This window comes from Carassius auratus, unplaced genomic scaffold, assembly GCF_003368295.1.
Source record: "Carassius auratus strain Wakin unplaced genomic scaffold, ASM336829v1 scaf_tig00025783, whole genome shotgun sequence".
Classification (NCBI taxonomy): domain Eukaryota; kingdom Metazoa; phylum Chordata; class Actinopteri; order Cypriniformes; family Cyprinidae; genus Carassius; species Carassius auratus.
In genome coordinates this window covers 547,501-568,144 of record NW_020525457.1, presented here as the reverse complement: position 1 = coordinate 568,144, position 20,644 = coordinate 547,501, and the positions used below count along the sequence as shown (strand labels likewise).

General features: G+C 36.7%; 2 pseudogenes; both read left to right on the top strand.

The window, feature by feature from the left end:
* Nucleotides 1-833: 833 nt before the first annotated feature.
* Nucleotides 834-4,925, top strand: LOC113078462 (ornithine decarboxylase antizyme 2-like; annotated as a pseudogene).
* A 927-nt stretch (nt 4,926-5,852) lies between these two features.
* LOC113078469 (E3 ubiquitin-protein ligase UHRF2-like) overlaps nt 5,853-20,644 on the top strand; it is a 20,149-nt pseudogene continuing 5,357 nt past the window's right edge.

The following is a 20,644-nucleotide window of genomic DNA, read 5'->3' as shown; positions in this document are numbered from 1 at the left end:
CCTATCAGACAATTATGGAATTAAACCAAAAAAAATTATGGTTTGATGTGGATCTGTAACATCTGTTTAAACATGTTCTGCTCTGGTGTCTGCTTTGATTTCATTTCACTCACTGTATTATTACCATAGACAGTAAAAGAACAGCTCTGACATCTAGCGGTCAGTGAAGAAGCTGCAGCAGGACACAGAGCGTCCGCCAGGGGGCGCACAACTGAGTGTCATGTACTCACATATGTATATACATTTAGTAATAATATATACATAATTACACATAAATATAAAACACACACACACACACACACACACACACACACACACACACACACACACACATATATATATATATATATATATATATATATATATATATATAGAAGTAATGAAATTTATTTAAAAATACATATTTATAAAAACTATTTAAAGTGCATGAATGTACAATGGTTACACTGAAATCTTTTGATTAGTTCATTTTGTACTTTTGATTTGAAAGATACATCTTTTCTAAACTTTCTCCGTGAGAACGACGTGATCTTCACCGTCTCAGATGCACATAAATAAAGTGTCAAAACATCATAACACATTCACGCCTCAGTCAGCAGACTCGAGAGCAAAATTACATTCGCTTCCTCTCAGTAATTTTCCACGTTTTACTATAGCGAAGCATCAGCTCATGAATATTAATGACGCATGCTCTCGTTCGCACACTTGACCGAGCCGATTGGCTGAAAGCGTTCCTTTTGAATATTAATTAAGCATGTGCTCTGGTGCACGTACGATGCGTAGCGCCACTCGCTACGTGACGTCATTACGGCTTGATTAATATTCATGAGCCGCGCCTTCGCCGTAGTAGCGCGGAGCGTGTTTTTGTCGCGTCCCGCCTCTGAGCTCCTCACTCTCAGCCGACAGCAGACGAGCACACAGCCGCCGTGAACTCTCCCGAGGCCGGATGGTAAAATCCAACCTCCAGCGGATCCTAAACAGTCATTGCTTTGCCCGCGAGAAAGAAGGAAATAAACCGTGTGAGACTAGCATCATCATGGAGGCGATCAGCAACAGTGTTAACGACATGATGGGGAGGTGAGAGACTTTCAGCTCTTTAACAGCTCGTTCACACACATTCAACCATTCACATAATCCACACACTGTAAATATGACTTTATAGAGTCATAATAGTGCGAGCCGTTGTCTTAATTTTCAACCGCGAGTTATTTTCTCTCAGGGCCTTTAAGGCTAATGCTAATATTAGCGGTTGGTTTTTAATCGCGTTTAACATTTGCAACCAACAACACAGCACGTGACACTTTTACAGCTTTAAAGTGTTGCAACCCCTTATTTATGATCCGTGTCATGTTAAAATGATACATTTTAATCCATCTGATTGAAATCAGCTGCTAGCATCTGTGGCCTAATCGGATGTACCCATTTAAACTCACATTCACACACCCGATTGTTTTTCAATATTTCCATTCAGCGGTATATGACTATTTTCGATAGATTAACGCTCATACTGTGTTGACTTCGTTAATCAAGTCGTGTTGTTTTGTGATTTGACGTCGAATGCCTCGTTTTCGCACGTACGTCACAGATGCCGTCATTACGTCATCCGCCTCGGGCCTTTGATCACGCCGACATGTTTAGTTATTCAGATATGTTTGGTTGGTTATGTAGTGTTGTACTGTGTTTTATATAGTGTTGTCCGTTTGAATTAGATTGGAAGCTAGTTTAGATGAAAAATTATGCAACAGTGACGTGTATTGCATAATTATGCTAATTTATATTTCGTGACTTTTATTACTCACTTTTCGTGGCTTGATTGCATGTGACCTTGAAAAGAATGTCGTGAAATATTTATGGTAATTATGTGTTCCGCAATAAGGTAAGAAATATTTACTGTATTTTCTCCTCTTCCTGCTTTTTTTTTTGTAACATCTTTTGATGCTGACCTTTTATAATGATTACATTGTATCAATAACCATTATTAATTATCCTACATAGTACTACATGGGGTTGATCTGCTTGAGAACCGTTTGGAAAGAGATGAGCTGGAGATTGTAGCTAATGTTTGTGAAACTGTGTGTGTCCCTGCTGACAGAACAGATATGAAGTGTGTGTGTCTCTCTCTCTTTCTCTCTCAGTCTGTCGCTGTGCTGTAGTACTTCCACTGGTCCGGGGCCTCTGTGGTGTTCCTGATGCCCCTCACCCACCTCTGAAGATCCCAGGTGGGCGAGGGAATGGAGCACGGGATCACGCATCCACCGCGGCACCACCACCACCGCAGCAGCAGCTGTACTCCGTGAGTGTCTACACTACACTCTAAAAGCTGCATACTACGCTCTACAAGATACACATTGCACACGACATACTACGCTCTACAAGATACATACTGCATACTACAAGCTACACTCTACAAGCTGCACACTGCATACTACGCTCTACATGCTGCACACTACATACTGCGCTCTACAAGCTGCACACTGCATACTACATACTACGCTCTACATGCTGCACACTACATACTGCGCTCTACAAGATACACACTGCATACTACAAGCTACACTCTACAAGATACACACTGCATACTACTTATTGCATACTACACTCTACAAGCTACACACTGCACACTACATACTACGCTCTACAAGCTACACACTGCACACTACATACTACGCTCTACAAGTTTCACACTGCACACTACAAGCTACACACTACACACTACAAGTTACACACTGCACACTACATACTACGCTCTACAAGCTACACACTGCACACTACATACTACGCTCTACAAGTTTCACACTGCACACTACAAGTTACACACTGCATACTACAAGCTACGCTCTACAAGCTGTTAATTGTCAAGGGTTTTTTAGTTCTTGATTTAAATATCAGTTTATTTCTAATTGTATTTTTTTTAAAAGTCATAAACATTATTTTGGAAGTACTTAGAAACCTGTGCGATCAGAAAACTGGGGTGAATGATAGTAATTTGAGTATTTGAGGTGCTTTTTTATTAACAAAATACAATAAATATATGTAAACGTATTTGGAAAATTATAATTTATTTAAAGTTTTCTACTGAATATGTATTAGTTTTGTTAATTTGTATTATTATTTGTAATTATTATTAACAAAGTAAAAATCTAGAGAAAAAAGAAAGTCACTGATGAATGTTAGTTAAGTCAAACAGAAGTTCTCCAATCACAGAACCGAACCGAACGCAGATATGAAGTGATTCGTGTCCCTAACAAACACGTCTTCTGATTGGTTCTCAGGACAGGAAGTTGACTGTTATTGAAGAGCCCGCTGGGGCCGGTCGCCCCCGGATACTGCACTTCCAGAGCCGGCCCACTGTTTCCCGGGTGATTGAATGGGAGGCGGTGCTTCGAGGCCCCGCCCTGTTCGTGGAGATTCCCTGCGAACCGTTTCCAGAGGGCAGTAAAGAGAGGTGAGTGCCTAGCAACCGCACACGACACCCCGGCAACCACCCGAACATCTAGAGTTGAGTTTCTCGGTCCTCGAGAGTGTGCTGGGATCTGTGGAAGTGGTTAGAGAACAAAAATAAAATAAGATTTAAAAAATTAGAATAAAAAAAGATTAAAATATTACAGCAATATAATTGATAAAAATAAATGTTTACATTTAAATATTAAAAGTGAGATTTAAATTAATACAAATTAGATAATTTTAGATTCAAATAATGAAACTAAAATATAGTTTTATTTGAATTTGGATTAAAATATATTGGATAAAATATTAAATCATACACTTAATGCTTATAGTGTAATTCATAAATCTAATACAAATTATTTAAAATAAGAAATTAAATATAATACACTGACTTTTTTTTATTTTTATAAAATGAGACTTAAATATTAGATTAAAAGCTAAAAAAAAAAAGTATGAGATTAAAAGATTTAAATAAATACAAATTGGAATAAAAATAAATGTTATATTTTGTATAAAATACAGAATACAATATAGATTTTAAATAAACACAAACGGTAGAACAACAACTAGAAAAAAAGATTTTTCCAAATCGTATTTAAACATTGTGTTAATCTGACGTGTGTGTGTGTGTGTGTGTGTGTGTGTGTGTGTTTCAGCTTCGTCTCTCTGCTGGAGTTTGCTGAAGAACATCTGAAGGTCGTCAGTGTGTTCGTCTGCTTCTATAAGAACAGAGACGACCGAGGTATGTCAGACTCTGCTCAGACCTCGTGTGTGTGTGTGTGTGTGTGTGTGTGTGTGTGTGTGTGCGCGCACTGACCTGTGTGTGTGTGTTCCTCTCTTGTAGTGAAACTGATGCGTACGTTCAGCTTCCTGGGCTTTGAGATGGTGAAACCGGGCCACGCTCTGGTCCCCGCTCGACCTGACGTTCTCTTCATGGCCTACAGCTTTGACAGGGATTCCTCTGATGAAGACTAGCCTCCTCTCGTTGCTCCGTCTGCGTCCTGTGAAGCGCTCTGATCGTCTACAGGCTTCAGACGGAGCAGAAGAATCGTTCATGTGCTGTTTGACTCATTTAAAGTGAATCGGTTCGCTTTTAAAGCTTGTGTTTTTGTTTCTCTGATGTTCTGGAATGTACAAAAGGTCATTTCTGCATTCGGTTTGGATGTTTATTTCTGCTCTTTAATGTCGAAGCCTGTGATTGTAGGTTTCTGAGGCTCTTCTGTTCATCGTTTATGGTCCGTTTTTACCTCGGAATGCCGTTTGTAGTATTTTGGGGATGAATCGTGTGCCTGATTTCTCTCGACTGGTACAAACCTTGAAGGGAAAGGACACAGACGCTCCAAAGCTCTTGAGTTTGTGTGTCAGAAGCATGTTTAGTGTTTGTTGTGTGTCGCTGTGCTCTCTCCGTAGTTTATTTTCCTTCTCTGTAGTGGTACACGTACAGCTTCTGTCATAATAAAAATATTATTTAAAGTGTGTGAGATGCGTTTTGTTTTCCACATGAGATTCATTTCTTAACATTAAAATGTTTCATTATTCTATGCTGTACAAAAAAAGTCACATCTTTTTAATGTTGTTGTTCTAATCTAATTTACTTTTTATTTTTCAATCATTCTCTTTAATGTCTAGTCGTTATTCTATTTTAGAATCTAAATTTTTATTTTTTATAATTTTAATCTAGTCTTATTTAATTAAAATAACAATTATTTATTTCTCTCTGTTTAATTAGATATTGAGTAATTGCACAAGATTTATATTTAAATATTAACATTTAATTTGAATATTCTATATTTTTTTATTGTAAAATAAATTAATAAATATTGCTATTAAGAATTATAATTGTAATACACTACTATTATATCTTTATTCTTAATTATAAAGTAGTATGCTATTACATATTAATAAGATTAACTGAGTAATAATAATCAAAAACTGATTTAGATAAACTCATCAAATACAAACATTACATTTACGGTTTCTACAAATAGCAAAAAAAAATGTATCTCCCTTTCCCACATATTTTCATCATCATTATGTTATTTTAATTATTGATTTATTGTAATCTAATTTAATTTATTTTATGTAATTATTTCATTCATCAATTTTCTATTTTTACAACTTTTCTCCAATATTTGTAAATGTTTTTTATTACTGCTTTTTATTTATTTTAATACATATACACATATATCAATCTTATGCTATATTAATCTCATCTCTAATTTGTTTAGAAGCCTTTATTATTGTTTGTATTCATTTATTTTATTACTTATTCAGATATATATGATATATTAATCTCATTTTGACAGTTTTTCTCTTTAGAACGTTTTTTAAAGTGTGTCTATATCTTTAAAAGCACAGCCCCCCCCCCCATATTTACATTTCGCGAGAGTTCCCATCGCCTCGCGAGACTTGACGTGACGCGCGTTCTCCCGCAGAGGAGCGCGTACGCCCCCGACGCCCCCCAAACATACGCACTTTCCGCGCTCGTTCGCGCTGCTCTTGACGCTCGTCGGTCGGTTGGCGCGGAGCGACGATGTGGATCCAGATCCGCACGATCGACGGCAAAGAGACGCGGACGGTGGAGGATCTGTCGCGCCTCACGAAGATCGAGTCGCTGCGCGTCAAGATCCGCGACATCTTCAACGTCAAGCCCGAGCAGCAGAGGCTCTTCTACCGAGGAAAACAGGTAAGAGACGCTCGCACGGGAATCCGCTTCTCGCAACGGATCCGGATTCAGACAGAAAACTTCCTGATTCAGAGCGGCGCGCGATCCGTAATAATGCTCGCGTCATGTAAACACGCGTCATGTGTGTGACTTACAGTAGTCTAACTAGCATCACTCATACTGGTTAAATCAAGAGTTTCATCTCTTTTAAATGTCACGAACCCCCAAATGTGACCATAAATATATTTAGAAATTTTTAAAACCTATTAAAAATATGCATAATAATATTAATTGGAAAATACGTTCCGGGATCAGTGTATGCAAGTCCGTTACCGCCACTGTAAAAAAAGAAAAGAAAATTGCGACATTTTTTGTATATATTTTTCTCGTAATTATGAGTTTATATTTTATCATTCTGAGAGAGAAAAAAAATCTGATTTGCAAGTTTTTATCTTGCAATTATGCGAAAAGAAAATTCTGAATTTTGACTTTCACACGCTGATGATTTGTGCGTGATTCAGTAAATGAATCAGAACTGTGTTTGGAATCGATTCATTGAAATGAGCAGATTTACTGAAATGATTCAAACTGATTCTAATGCGTGTTACTTCTGATGAGTCTTAAACATTGGGTTATTATTATTATATATTCTTTTAATATTTAATTTAGTTTTTATTACCGTTTCATTTTCAGTTAGCCTTTGAGGTGGACTAAAGGTTTCATTTTTATAATTGCATCTAATTTTACTTTTGATATTTTATTTATTGTCTTTCGTTTTTTTATAATATAGTTAAATATTTTATATTATAAAAATATATACTTTTAATATAAAAAAATACAACTGAAATTTAATTAAAATCTTTAGATTTATGTTTGTTTTTTGTTAATTATATTATTAACATTTGTCGCATCACTCTCTTACCCATAATTCACTGGGAAAAATTTTGAAACGCTCTAAGAAACTTAATAGTTAAATAAAAGCACTTTAAAATCATTAAGATTTTACTGTAATTTAATATTTTGTTAATATTTAGAATTGTATTTTTAGACTTTCTGCCTTTAAGTTACAGTAATTAGTTGTTTATGTCTTAAAAAAAGAATATATTTTTTTTATAATTTCTTTTTAAAATAAAAGCCCATTCAAATCTTTGTGATTTCTTTTTTTATAAATTGCTTTAGTATTACATTCTGTAATATTTTGTTTCGAAATTTTCAGTTTTTAATTTAGCTCAAGTTTTTTGCAATTTTGCTGTGTTTCAGATTTATTATGTTTACTTAAATTTTATTGCTAGAAAATTAAGGATGACCTATTATGCAATAATCACGTTGATAATTTGTTGTATGGCCACAGTGTGTGAAACAACCAGCCTTTAATGGTAAAAATCTATGTGGTAATTTTTATTCATAAAAGTGCCTTTCCTGCACTGTACAGTTGAAGTGCTCTTGCTTTGCCAGAGCATGTGCTTTTGAAGCTCCGCCCTCTTCCGAAAAGGGAGGCGGGATTACCAGCTCATTTTCATTTAAAGGGACAAACAAAAAAGCAGCTGTTTTGGCTCTTATCCTAAACAAGAAGCTATAAACATGATCTGTAGGGTATTTTGAGCTAAAACTTCACAGACATTAGAGACTTATTATAAATCTTGTAAAAAGGGACATAATAGGTCTTCTACAAACAGCTGTTTTTTGTATCAGTAAATAACTTAAATACTCTAGTATAGTTATGAAATTATGTACTCTAATTTTTTTTTTGTTTTTAATACTTTTTTGTTTCCATTTAAAAAAGGTTGTACACTTTTAAGTTTTTAAAAAATATATATGTATAATAATGTTTTTAGGTTTATTTTATATAGTTTTATTTATATTACATAAAAATGCTACAAACTGTTTTTAACATTAATCTACTAGTAAATAATCTAATAGTATATAGTTGTACAATTATTTACTATAATATATGAGTAAATATTTTGAATAAATTATGTTGTTAATGTTTTAGTTATTTTTATTTTTTTATTTTTTTATTTTTATTTGTATTAGTTCTTCAGTTTGACCTAAAGAACTTTTATATAAATATAATTTTAATTATAGCTTTAGTAATTTTGTTGTGTGCATTTTTCAGATTTCTTTCATATTCATTATATATATATATATATAGTTCTAATTAGATGTATTTATTGAATTCATTCATATTTATTTATCATGTTAATTTTGTTGATAGAAAATGAAATATATAATAGATATAAAATCATATATATATATATATATATATATAATAATAACAATAGCAGTTTTTGATTTTATACATTCATCTTGCTTTCATAATTTTGAAGAATTTTTTTACTTGTTAACAAGACACAAATACAGGTAAATGCAGTCAGCATCAATAGTTGAGTGGTAGCATCTGAAAGTGATGTAGCTTCATCATCAGACAGTGTTCACTGTTGAGTGCACTTGTGTTCCTCTCTGCTTCTGTCAGCTGCGGTCTGTCGTCACGTGGAGCTGCTTTTGTGGAGTGATGTGTGTGTCATGATCTGGTTTTCTGAGGAAGTTTCTGGAGTGTGAGTTCAGTCTGAGGTCGGATTGTGACACACATTCACACAAACCCATGTCAGATCCGGCTCATGATCTCCTCCGTTCATACACTCCTCTCTAGCGCTGTGTGTGTGATGTTACACTGATGTATGCATTGGGTTATCAGTCAATCACCAGAGTAAACCTCTGTCAGCACTCATACAACAACACATCATCACCTAGAGAAGAAGAGAGAGAGTGAGTGAGAGTGTGTGTGTGTGTGTGTGAGTGTGAGTGTGTGAGTGTATGAGTGTGAGTCTGAGAGTATGAGAATATGAGTGTGAGTATGAGTGTGAGAGTGTGTGTATGAGTGTGAGAGTGTGTGTGTGTGTGAGTGTATGAGTGTGAGTCTGAGAGTATGAGAGTATGAGTGTGAGAGTGTGTGTATGAGTGTGAGAGTGTGTGTGTGTGTGTGTGAGTGTGATATTGTGTGTATGAGTGTGAGAGTGTGTATGAGTGTGAGTGTGAGAGTGTGAGACTGTGTGTGAGTGTGAGTGTGTGTATGAGTGAGTGTGAGAGTGTGTGTATGAGTGTGAGAGTGTGTGTGTGTGTGTGTGTGTGTGAGTGTGATATTGTGTGTATGAGTGTGAGAGTGTGAGTGTGAGAGTGAGTGTGAGAGTGTGTATGAGTGTGAGTGTGTGTGTGTGTGTGTGTGTGAGTGAGTGTGAGAGTGTGTATGAGTGTGAGTGTGTGTGTGTGTGAGTGAGTGTGAGAGTGTGTATGAGTGTGAGAGTGTGTATGTGAGAGTGAGAGAGTGTGTGTGAGTGTGAGTGTGTGTGTGTGAGAGTGTATGAGTGTGAGAGTGTGTGTGTGGGAGAGTGTATGAGTGTGAAGGTGTGTGAGTGTGTGTGTGAGAGTGTGAGAGTGTGAGAGTGTGTGAGTGTGTGTGTGAGTGTGATATTGTGTGTATGAGTGTGAGAGTGTATGAGTGTGAGAGTGTGTGAGTGTGAGAGTGAGTGTGAGAGTGTGAGTGTGTGTGTGTGTGTGTGAGAGAGAGTGAGTGTGAGAGTGTGTGTATGAGTGTGAGTGTGAGAGTGTGTGTGTGAGTGTATGAGTGTGAGTGTGTGTGTGTGAGAGTGTGAGAGTGTATGAGTGTGAGAGAGTGTGTGTGGGAGAGTGTATGAGTGTGAGTGTGAGTGTGTGTGTGAGTGTGATATTGTGTGTATGAGTGTGAGAGTGTATGAGTGTGAGAGTGTGTGAGTGTGAGAGTGAGTGTGAGAGTGTGAGTGTGTGTGTGTGTGTGTGAGAGAGAGTGAGTGTGAGAGTGTGTGTATGAGTGTGAGTGTGAGAGTGTGTGTGTGAGTGTATGAGTGTGAGTGTGTGTGTGTGTGTGAGAGTGTATGAGTGTGAGAGAGTGTGTGTGGGAGAGTGTATGAGTGTGAGTGTGTGTTTGTGTGTGAGTGTGAGAGTGTTTATCTCCGGCTAACGCACAAGTGATGCACAAGTTTGAACACAAACACACACAAACAGAAACACATTGCTCTCCTCTCCACACAAAACCAGCCGTCCTTTCCTCACACACACACACACACACACACACACACACACACACACACACACACACACACATACACACACACACACACACACACACACACACACACACAGACAGACACACACACACACAGACAGACATACACACACACACACACAGACACACACACACACAGACACACACACTCACACACAGACACACACACACACACACACACACACACACACAGACACACACACTATCTCACACACACACACACACACACACTATCTCACACACACACACACACACACACACACACTCACACACAGACACACACACACACACACACACACACACACACACACACACAGACACACACACTATCTCACACACACACACACACACACACACACACACACAGACACACACAGACACACACACACACACACACTCACACACAGACACACACACACACACACACACACAGACACACACACACACACACACACACAGACACACACACTATCTCACACACACACTCACACACAGACACACACACACACACACTGCTAACAGAAGCGGTCTGAGCTCTCATTAAAGCGTGTGAAGCGAGCTCTTGTCGTCTGGCTGTAGTCCTGCTCTGTCTGACGCCGCGCCATTTTGAGCGCAGTGAGAAGACATGATGTTATGTAAATCACTGGAGCGCTGCACAACCTCCAATACAGCCACGAGTCGCTGTGTGTGTGTGTGTGTGTGTGTGTGTGTGTGTGTGTGTGTGTGGTGCATTTGACAATCTGTTGGTTGCAAAAATGCATGTGTGAGAGTAAACACACATGTGTGCTTTTCCTTCCAACAAAGATGGAAACTCAAACTAGCCGAGCAGGGAATGAACACCACTGCAGAGCCCAGCATGGAATTCTGGGATATGTGAGGACCCCCCCCTCGTGAAGAATTGAAGAAAGAAAGAGGAAGTAGGTCACGCTCAGATCGAACACATCGAAGTCTGTTTACTGGCGATACTGCGGTAAAACTGCTCCCAGTTTACTACAGGACGAGCTCACAGCGCTCCGGCGGCTCGCCAGATTAAACCAGAGAAGAACACACACACACACACAGAGTCAGTAATACACACTACAGTGGGGTTTAACTGTGTAAAGCGTGTTTACAGGTGTGTGTTCAGCGGGGCGAGAGATTCAGGGAAACACTCGTGAGTAATGGAAGCGTGTGAGTCTGGAGATGTTTCTGCGGGAATTATCTGGAATCTGGACGGGAAAACAAACATGAGTCATTTTCCAGCAGTCCTCTCTCGTTCCCCACTTCAGCTGAATTCCACTGGAGACACTCTTTCACCTTCAGGATCATGTCAGCGCTTTTAGGATTAACACGCTTGTGTTTGGGTGAATCTGTCACCTCACAGAGAACCGCAGAAGAAATCAGAGTTTGCAGAAATCACATGAAGCACCACAAGTAGTTTTTACAGGATTTTCATCAATTCATCAATCTTCAGTTTTCTCTTTAAAACACACTGAAAGCTGATTTTTTGTGTGTGTGTGTGTGTCTTTCTTCTTATGAGTTGTTGTTGTTGTTGTGTTTTTCATTAAAAATGATAGTCAACCACATACTAAGCATTGGTATTAATGATAATAAGCCTGAAATCCAAACATCTTTTATTTATATGCATTACAACACAGGTTTATTTTGAGCTGCACACGTGAGATGTGGAGGAAAACCAATCTATATCCCAAGAATCAATTCATGCCGTTCTCATTACTAAACACTATTTGTAGCTCCTCCCATCCAATAATAATAATTCACCCAAAAATGTAAATTAGCCCATGATTTGCTTCATATTAGATCTGTGCATTGAGTCTTAAAGTGACAGCAGCGTAATAAACCTGTGTGTGTCAATCATGTTACTCAAACAATCTCAAGACAATCTCTCGCCGCTCATGATAGAATCACTTTATTACTTTAATAAAAAGCGATTCAGATCGTGGATCGTGATTGTGTGATAAGATCATGATATGATATTTTGGGAAGATCAAAAAAAATCATCCGAGGTGTGTATAATGTCCTGGCTCTTCCAAGCTTTATAATGGCAGTGAATGGGTGTTATTTTTCAATAGTCCAAAATAAGTGCATAAATCCATTGTATATACAACTGGTCAAAAGTTTGGGATCAGCAAAACTTTTAATGTTTTTTAAAGAAGTCTCAAGGCCAAAAACCCGCTGGATCTGTGTGGGACACTTTATATGATGGATGGATGCGCTTTATTGGACTATTGAAAAATAAACACCCATTCACTTCCATTATAAAGCTGGGATTTTTTATATAACTCCGATTGGATTGTTCTGACATTACAAAGTCATATACATCTAAGATGACTTAAGGATGAGTAAATCATGGGGTAATATTCATTTTTGGGTGAACTGTCCCTTTAAAGGGATTTAAGAATGTTGACGGTAGCCATTGACTTCCACAGTATTTTTTCCCCATACCATGGAAATCAGTGGCTACCAGTGTTTCTTCTTTTGTCTTCATCAGAAGATGAAACTCATCCAGGTGCAGGAGAACAGAGGAACATTAGATTTCCGTCACGAATGATGGTTTCAGAGCGCTGAGGCGTCAGTCGAGCAGACCGAAGGAAACACGATGTGTCGAAGCGTTGTCTGTGTGTCGTCCTCACGCGTTATAAAGCAGGAAACAGTGTTTGGAGCAGGAGAACAGAAACTGATTCTGATTCTCTAATGAGACCCACCAGCGAATCCACCGCTGATATCTCACACCATCGTGTGTGTGTGTGTGTGTGTGTGTGTGCACTGGATCCTGGGGGGTTGCTGTGGCAACACACACACACACACACGCTCTGGAGCCGCCATCACTAATCTAACGCTCCTTTATTTCTGTGTTTGCGGTGATGATTCAGCAGAAGACGAATCCCTTCAGTCTCAGACTGCAATAAAACACACAACGACTGTGAAATAGATGCCTACTGTGTGTGTGTGTCTGGACCTTATCTGTACATCTTTTATATATATATGTGTGTGTGTGTGTGTGTGTCTGGACCTTATCTGTACATCGTTTTATATATATATGTGTGTGTGTGTGTCTGTGTGTGTCTGTGTGTGTGTGTGTCTGGACCTTATCTGTACATCGTTTTATATATATATGTGTGTGTGTGTGTCTGTGTGTGTGTGTGTCTGGACCTTATCTGTACATCGTTTTATATATATATGTGTGTGTGTGTGTGTGTGTGTGTGTCTGGACCTTATCTGTACATCGTTTTATATATATATGTGTGTGTGTGTGTCTGTGTGTGTCTGTGTGTGTGTGTGTCTGGACCTTATCTGTACATCGTTTTATATATATGTGTGTGTGTGTGTGTGTGTGTGTGTGTCTGGACCTTATCTGTACATCGTTTTATATATATATATATATATGTGTGTGTGTGTGTATGTGTGTGTGTGTGTGACCATGGAGGACAAAACCAAATATTTAAATAGATATTTTTTAAATATAATAATACTATTTTTGATGTTATAAAACGTTCTTCTGCTCACGAGGCTGCCTTTATTTGATTAAAAAAATACAGTAAAACGGTAATTTCATGAAACATTATTACAATTTAAAGTAACAGTGCTTCATATTTTTGTGGAAACTGATAGATTTTATTTTTCAGGATTCACAGATGAATAGAAAGTTCAAAAGAACATCATTTATTTTAAATATAATTTTTTTTAACATTATAAATGTATTTTCTGTCACTTTTGATCAATTAATGGCATCTTTGATGAGAAAATATATATATTTTTTAAAGTATCTTAAATTTTGAATGAAACTGCATCATGATTTCCAGAGAAATATTGAGCAGCACAACTGTGTTCAACATTGATAATAATCAGAAATGTTTCTCAAGCAGTAAATGATCATATTATTCTGATTTCTGAAGATCATGTGACACTGAAGACTGGAGGAATGATGCTGAAAATACAGAAATACATTACACTTTAACACAGATTCACACAGAAAACAGATGATTTACATTAGAATAATATTTCACTATTTTTACTGTATTTGTTTATCAAATAAATGACTATGCAAATAAGTTATGATGCACTTCTTATTTTAGCGAACTAATTCATTTTTTTACACTTTGTTTTTTGTAGATGGAAGATGGCCAGACGCTCTTCGATTACAACGTTGGTCTTAATGACATCGTCCAGCTGCTCATTCGCTCGCAGACCGACCCCCCGGACAGCCCCTCCCTCAACAACGGCGAGGGCGTGGCCTGTGATGTAGCCCCACCCACCACAGCATCTGTCCCCACCTCAGCCACACCCACCACAACAGTCGTTTCCCCAGCAACTGTCGCCAACAGCAACGGAAACGGGTCCAAGCCCTGCAGTCCGTCTCCAGAAAGCCAGCCGTCCACCTCCAGCCGGACACTCCTCATCGATCCCGGGATCGGACTCTTCAGAGTAAGAGCTTGTGACTTACAGTCCTTAAAAATACTTCAGAGGTGATTCTTAGAAATGATTGTGGAGTCTGTCGTCATTGACTCCTGTAGGAAAATTACTTATTACATTTACATACAGCTTATGGTGAATTATTGAGTTGTTTAACATTGTTTTTATATTAATTCTAAAATAATATAAAGTATAATAACATAATATAATTAAATAATTATTATGGTATTTTTTATGTTTTTTTTTTTATATTTATTTATTTATTTATTTATTATTTTATTAATTGAATTTAGAATTGATTAATTGCACAAAATTAACAATTGAATTGAAGGTGCTACAAAAAATTTATACGCATTAATAATGACAATAATATATAATTTTATTATTATTATAATTTGTACTAAATAATAATAATCTAAAATATAATTTAAGTTTTTATATTGTTCTTATCAATGTAATTTACAATTAATTAATTGCATTTAATTTAAAACATTAAATTGCTAAGTGCCATGAAACATTAAAATGCATTAATAATAACAATAGTATCTCTTTATTATAATTTAATATTAAGATGAGTCAGGTAGCAAAACCATAGCATGAATTCTAACATATGGAATTATTATTATGTTATTTATAGACAATAATAATCTAAATGTAATCGTTTGTAATTGTTTTTATATTATTTTATAATAAGTTTAATTTTTAATTATCATTTAATGTTTATTATTTACTTAAACCAAAGCAATGAATTTCTAACATATGTAATTATTATTATTATATTTTTATAGACAATAATAATGTCAATCAATATAATTTTTGTTTTTATGTATTTTTTAATTATTATTTATTTTTAATTATCATTTAATATTTAGTATTCACCAAAACCAAAGTGTGAATTCTAACATTTGAAATAATAATACTAAAATTATATATAAAAATTACAATAACAATAATTATTAGTGTTAATAACAACATAATTATATAATAAAGTTAATTATTATTACTACTTAAAATATTAGTTAATAAAATAGATTTATTGATGGTGATGATGTGTGATGGTGATGGTGATGATGTGTGATGGTGATGGTGATGATGTGTGATGGTGATGGTGATGATGTGTGATGGTGATGGTGTGTGATGGTCATGGTGATGATGGCGATGATGTGTGAAGGTGTGTGATGGTGATGATGTGTGATGGTGGTGGTGTGTGATGGTGATGGTGGTGACGGTGATGGTGTGTGATGGTGATGATGTTTGATGGTGATGGTGTGTGATGGTGATGTGATGAATGATGATGTGTGATAGTGATGATGTGTGATGGTGATGGTGTGTGATGGTGATGATGTGTGATGGTGATGTGATGGTGTGTGATGGTGATGATGTGTGATGGTGATGGTGTGTGATGGTGATGATGTGTGATGGTGATGTGATGGTGTGTGATGGTGATGGTGTGTGATGGTGATGATGTGTGAAGGTGTGTGATGTTGTGTGATGTGTGAAGGTGTGTGATGGTGATGATGTGTGATGGTGGTGGTGTGGTGATGGTGATGGTGATGATGTGTGATGGTGTGTGGTGTTCAGGTGAATGAGTTGGTGGACTGCAGGGACATCAGCATCGGAGCCTGGTTCGAAGGCGTGATTGAGAAGGTCTCTCCGGCCTCTAAAGGACAGAACGGCCGAGCGGGAACAGCGCCCCCTGTGGCCAGGGTGGGCCGACCCAGCAAACGCAGTCACTGCAAGCTGGAGACGGAGACGAGCGCCGCCCCTTCATCATCATCATCAGCAGCATCCAGTCACAGCACAGCGCTAAACTCAGACAGCAGCGAACCGTCGACGTCCAAACCGGGTCCTGAGCATGTCTCCTACCACATTAAAATATGAAGAGTAAGTGCATCATGGGAAGGAAAGCAAGTCTCTTTGTTTTTTCTGCTTGTCCGGATTCTCACTGGATTCAGTTTCCGAGTGCTATTTGGGAGTGGACGCGCTATATTTCTGTGAGATGCGATGTGTTCTGAATACGTGAGTGTGTCGATGCCAAGAGCAAAGCATGCTGGGAAACCGAGCTGAAGACTAGGCATCTCTGGATTCATTTAGAGCAGGGCTTTTCATACATGCATTTCTACTTATATTTAAGGTACTTAAAATTATTTTTAGTTTTTAAGTAGATAAATAAATAAATAGATAAATGTGTTTAATTAATATTTTTTGTTTACTGAAATGCTAAAACCGTAAAAACAAATAATAATAATTAAATGGCTCGTTTTAAATAAAAATTTGTTTAAAGAAAAATATAGTTTATTTATTTAAATGCTAATAACATACAAACATTTTAACTGACATCATATTTTTTATTCTTTTTTATATATATTTATATTCAGTACCTACTATTATTTGTCTCAGGTTTTTTAACCTTTAAATAATTAACATTACTAATATTGTTTTATTTTATTTATTTAAAATAATTAGTCTTTTTAAAAGGTTTTCAACACAAATAATCATAAAATACGTTTTAATGATAGTTTATTTATTTAAATGTTTGGAAAAACTAAAAACTTACACAGTTTGTCTGCCCACAACAACTGTTGTTTTAAATAAAACTAATAATTGAATATTTGTTTATTTGAATAACTTTTAGTGAGAAAAACTATTATTTTTTAATTTAGATTTTATTAAGATTTTATTTAATTAACTTTTATATATTTATTATGATTTATTTAATTATGAATTTTTGTTGTTGATTGATTGTTTTTTTGCTTTTTATGATTTAATAAAAAAAATGGTCTTAATTGTTTTATTTGATGATTTTATTATATAAATAACTTTGTTTTATTTTATTGTTTTTCATCTTAAAATATTGTTTTTTTTAATTGAATTAGCTTTTACTTAGTGTTTAATTTTAATTGTTTTGTTTTTATTTGACTTTAATGGTTTTATGAATTTGTAGTGTTTTATTTTGATTGGTTTTGTTTTGAAATTAATATTATTATTATTATTTTTACTTTTTTCATTTTATTTTGACACTTTTGTAATTTAATGAATTTTTAATAAGTGTTTTTTTTGTTGTAGACATTTTTATGACTAATTCATTATTAGCTTTCCAACTCACGAACCCCAGTTTGAGGGAACCCTGATTTAATTTGACATTTCTAGGTTGATTTTCAGAACATTGATCAGTTTGTTTGTTTGATCGACCCTGTTAACTCCTGACCAGTGGAGTGGTTTGGGGGCGGGACTATCTGTTTGACTGACCAATCACAAACAGAGGGAGTGTTGAGGAAACTGTATGAAAACAGTCATTATTGCAGGTGTTTTTGGTGGCGTTGTGTTGCCGTCAGCCGTGTATTGTCAGTCACTCGTCTGTAGCTGAGGACGGTTGTGTGTGTTCCTGTGGTCTGCAGTTATCCGGAGAACGGCGTGGTGGAGATGAGCGCAGATAATGTTCGCCCGAGGGCCAGGACTGTGCTGCGCTTCGACCAGCTGCAGGTGGGTGACCTGGTGATGGTCAACTATAACCTGGAGAATCCTGAGGAGCGAGGCTTCTGGTACGACGCCGAGATCACGAGCCTCAACGCCGTCTCACGCACCAACAAAGAGATCCGCGTCAGGATCCTGCTCGGGTAAACACAATAAACAATAGACATAGAAATACGTCAATTATATGATTTATATATATTTTTCTATTTTACATTTTTATAATATATATATATATTATGGGTATTATTCTTTTCTAAAATGTTCTAGAAGTAATAATGTTAATAATAATTTAATAATTTATAACATTAATATTATTTATTAAACAATAATTTTTTAATGAAACTCAAACAATGAAGAGATTTTGTTTTGCCCATTTCTTTCATTTATACGTTTTATAATTTAGTCTTATAAACTAAAACTGGAATATTTTCCTTACTTTAAATAAAATAAACCTTATCTGGAATAAAATAAATAGAAAGTTGAACTTATTTTATTTCAGCTAGTTGGCTAAATAACTTTGATCATTTTCGTTTAAGTAAACTTGATGCAAAATTAAATAGATATTTTATAGACAAAAAAACTGAACGTTTAACAAAAATTAAAATGGGAAGTATAAAAGTAAAAGTAATGCAAAATGTTAATATTTTTTTTTTTGCATTTTCTTTAAAATAATAATTTATTATGAATTAATTGTTATCAATATATAAATATTCAATATTATATTTAAATCGATGTATTAATATAAAAAAAATCTATTTTATGCATTAATTTGATTATTGATAAAACAAAAAATAAAAAGGTGTCATAATGTTATCGATACATTTTTAATGAATGATTTAATTGATTAGGTGTTGTTTGATTATTGAAATTGAATCTAATAACCATTACAAGGAAATCAAAACAGATTCTGATTGGTTGGGTGGTGTGATGTCACGGTGAGCCGCTGCTGTGATTGGTTGTTTCAGAGGACCGGGTGATGTGATTGGTGATTGTAAGCTGCAGTTTCTGGATGAGGTTTACAGGATCGAGAAACCAGGAGCGCCGGGGACTGTGTGCGGCCGACGGCCCGTTCAAACGTGAGCACACACACACACACACACACATTCAGTGACACGCGTGTTGGGTTGTGTGTAACGTGTGTGTGTGTGTGTGCAGGTAAGACGGGTCCGGAGTGTAAGCACTGTAAAGCGGACCCGGACGCTGAGTGTCGTTTCTGCTCGTGTTGTGTGTGTGGAGGGAAGCAGGACGCTCACATGCAGCTGCTGTGTGACGAGTGTAACATGGCCTTCCACATCTACTGCCTGACCCCTCCGCTGACCGCCATCCCAGAGGACGAGGACTGGTGAGGACACACTGCACTCGTGCTTCACACACAGCGCAGCTCGTGACACACGCGTGACACACACGTGACGTCTGTGCAGGTACTGTCCCACCTGTAAGAACGACAGCAGCGAGGTGGTCAAAGCTGGAGAGAAACTCAGAACCAGCAAGAAGAAGTCCAAGATGCCTTCAGCCACTACAGAGAGCCAGAGAGACTGGGGCAAGGTGTGAACACACACACACACACACACACAAGAACACACACACACACACAAGAACACACACACACACACAGGAATTCAAGCATTAACCCTATAAAGCCTGCTGCACTGTATATGACACATGGATGCACTAGGGCTCTAAATGATCAATCTCTGCTGTTTCTCACTCGATCTCCCCGTGTCTTCTGTCTCTGAGGAGAGTTCAGAGTGTTTTATCAGCTCAGAGCTCTTCTAGTGTAACTGTACAAGCGTCCAGCTTCAGCTCGACTCAGATCTCTCCTGATTGTGATCCAGTAAAGGTCAGAGTAAGGTCAGTGATATCTCCAGATGAACTCTTCCTGGACTGAAGCAGCTCAGCTTTACTTGATTCTCCATCAATCATGTTTTAGAGTCTCACATCTGATCCTCAGGATCTTTTGAGGAGCGTTTGTTTCCAGAAGCTTTACTTTCACTGTTCCTCAGCGCAGGAATGATCTTCACAAGCCTCCAGAACATCTCACATCTTCTGAGGAGAGTTTATTTCTTCATATGTGTGGATCATTTACATCTCATCTCACTGAGAGACATCACTGGAGACTCATATTTACATGCGTTTATGTCAGTATCTGCTGAACTGTTAGAAAGATCTCACTGATTTACATCACAAACATCTCATCATAGATATATCAGCATCTGCAACAAATTGCTCAGTCTCTGAATAAAATTTAGTATTCTTAAATTTTTTTATTTTTTCTGACTATTTTTTCATGTCAAGTTGAGCTAAACAGTGTATTTGCTGCCATCTGCTGGTGTGACAGCCACACACACACACACACACACACACACACAGCCACAAACACACACACACACACACACACTTTTCATTTCTCGTTTGTTTGTTTTATGTTTTGTGCTCCAAAAGATTGCATTTAGAAGATGTAACAAATGTGCATTCAGAATGTACAGAGTGACACTTTTGATGACATCATTTCAGCTCGTCCAATCAAATGCTCTCTAGAATCTGAA